Here is a 3,143-nt window from a genome sequence, read left to right as displayed (position 1 = left end):
TATAAATACTTTTTTTAAAAAATTATAACTTAAATTCTGGGATACATGTGCAGAATGTGCAGGTTACTTACACAGGTATACACATACCATGGTGGTATGCTGCACCCATCAACCCATCATCTACATTAGGTATTTCTCCCAATGTTATCCCTCCCCTAGTCCCTCAACCCCCGACTGCCCTGGTGTGTGATTTTCCCCTCCCTGTGTCCATGTGTTCTCATTGTTCAACTCCCACTTATGAGTGAAAACATGCAGTGTTTGGTTTTATGTTCCTGTGTTACTTTGCTGAGAATGATGGCTTCCAGCTTCATCCATGTCCCTGCAAAGGACATGAACTCCTTCTTTTTTATGGCTGCATAGTATTCCATGGTGTATATGTGTGACATTTTCTTTATCCAGACTATCACTGATGGGCATTTGGGTTCGTTCCAAGTCTTTTCTATTGTGAACAGTGCAAAGTAATTTATATATTCAATGCTATCCACATCAAGCTACCATTGACTTTCTTCACAGAATAGAAAAAACTACTTTAAATTTCATATGGAACCAAAAAAGAGCCCATATAGCCATGAAAATCCTAAGCAAAAACAACAAAGCTGGAGGCATCATGCTACCTGATTTCAAACTATACTACAAGGCTACAGTAACCAAAACAGCATGGTACTGGTACCAAAACAGATATATAGAGCAATGGAACAGAACAGAGGCCTCAGAAATAATGCCACACATCTACAACCATCTGATCTTTGACAAACCTGACACAAACAAGCAATGGGGAAAGGATTCCCTGTTTAATAAACGGTGTTGGGAAAACTGGCTAGCCATATGCAGAAAAGTGAAACTGGACCCCTTCCTTACACCTTATACAAAAATTAACTCAGATGGATTAAAGACTAAAACATAAGACCTTGTACCATAAAAACCCTAGAAGAAAACCTAAGCAATACCATTCAGGACATAGGTATAGGAAAATACTTCATGACTAAAACACCAAAAGCAATTGCAACAAAAGCCAAAATCGACAAGTGAGATCTAATTAAGCTAAAGAGCTGCTCCACACAAAAGAAACTATATAAAGACTTTTAGAACTGTGACTTACTGTCACAGGTTTCAGCTGGCATTGTCTAGGGCCAAGGGATGCATTTAAATCAAAGAGAATTTGACAATGAGTACATGGACCATAAGATTCGTGAGCCCAGTCAGATACTGCATTACTGAGTAGCTGCTATCCTGAGCAAACATGAAAACATATTTTTAAAAGCTATATTCTTTGAACCAATGACTTATATAGTGCTGTGTTTCCAACAGATAGAGTGCATGGACCCAGGAATCAAGGAATAGAAGTAAGAGTAGAAGTTCAGTGGCACGATCCCGGATCACTGCAACCCCCACTTCCTTGGTTCAAGCAATCCCCCTGCCTCAGCCTCCCGAGTAGCCGGGCTTACAGGCACCTGCCACCACACCCAGCTAATTTTTTTGTATTTTTAGTAGAGACAGGGTTTCACCATTTTGGCCAGACTGGTCTCAAACTCCTGACCTCAGGCAATCTGCCCTCCTTGGCCTCCCAAAATGCTGGGATTACAGGAATGAGCCACCATGCCTGAGGTGACTATGCAATTCTTATCTCCATGTAATTCTTATCAGAACCTGAGGCTTACAGGATTAGAATTCTTTGTCTTCAGGCTTCCATCAGGTTCTCAGTAAAATTACAATGAATTTATAGCTACAACTCTTATCCTGTCATTTTTGAGTTCCTCATACCAATAGAAAAGCAGGCATAAAAGAAGTTACTGTAGTAGGGTGGGGATAACTGACCATTAACATGACGAGAAATGAAGGTTTTTGTAACATAAAAGACTCAGTGAAGATGTCTGAAACTCAGAAGATTCCTAGAGGAACCTCTTGGCGTTTCTATGTGAGATAATAAAAAACAAATAAGCTGATTATGACTTTAGCCATGTCCTGGTAAGGGCAAGGTAATCGGGACTCACATCTCATGAAGGTTTGATGACAACTTTCAGAAAGGTAGATCTATTGAAGTGTTAGCTGAAAGTAAGCAGAAGAAAGATGGTGAATATTAACTATAGTTTTGAGACTGTTGCTTTTAATATTAAAGCTCACATTTTAAAGCTTTTTTTTAGATTGTGCTTGGTTACCACCGTGAAGCTCCAGTAATAGAGCTGACTCTCTGTGGAGGACAGAAAGTTCTGACCAGTAAAAAGAGCTGACAGCAACACATTTACCAGTCATCTGTTTGGGTGTACATAAATATATGTAGAGATGTAGTTCTCAGGACTCAAGACTTCTTAATATTTTCCAATAAATAGGATGCAAGCATATGGAACTATAGAACCCACTGGTAAAAAAGGAATCATCTACTGGCTGAGACAAGAAAGAGGCATAATACTGTGCATGCTGTTTGTCAAATACCCATAAATATACCCTCTGTAATTTTCATTTAGAAAATATTTTTGATGGCCGGGCGTGGTGGCTCACGCCTGTAATCCCAACACTTTGGGAGGCCGAGATGGGCGGATCACAAGGTCAGGAGATTGAGACCATCCTGGCTAACAAGGTGAAACCCCGTCTCTACTAAAAATACAAAAAATTAGCCAGGCATGGTGGCGGGTGCCTGTAGTCCCAGCTACTGGGGAGGCTGAGGCAGGAGATTGGCGTGAACCCGGGAGGCGGAGCTTGCTGTGAGCCCAGATCGCACCACTGCACTCCAGCCTGGGCGACTGAGCGAGACTCTGTCTCAAAAAAAAAAAAAAAAAAAAATTTTTTTTGATGTGTATGTGTCACATTTTCTTTATCCAGTCTATTATTGATGGGCATTTGGGTTGGTTCCAAGTCTTTGCTATTGTGAATAGTACTGCAATAAACATATGTGTGCATGTGTCTTTATAGTAGAATGATTTATAATCCTTTGGATATATACCTAGTAGTGGGATTGCTGGGTCAAATGGTATTTCTGGTTCTAGATCCTTGAGGAATTGCCAGTGTCTTCCACAATGGTTGACCTAATTTACATTCCAACCAATAGTGTAAAAGCATTCCTATTTCTCCACATCCTCATGGAATACTATACAGCCATAAACAAGAATGAGCTCATGTCTTCTGCAAGGACATGGATGAAGCTAGAA

The sequence above is a fragment of the Pan troglodytes genome, chromosome 13, assembly GCF_028858775.2.
Source record: "Pan troglodytes isolate AG18354 chromosome 13, NHGRI_mPanTro3-v2.0_pri, whole genome shotgun sequence".
Classification (NCBI taxonomy): domain Eukaryota; kingdom Metazoa; phylum Chordata; class Mammalia; order Primates; family Hominidae; genus Pan; species Pan troglodytes.
Note: the sequence above shows the minus strand (reverse complement) of the source record.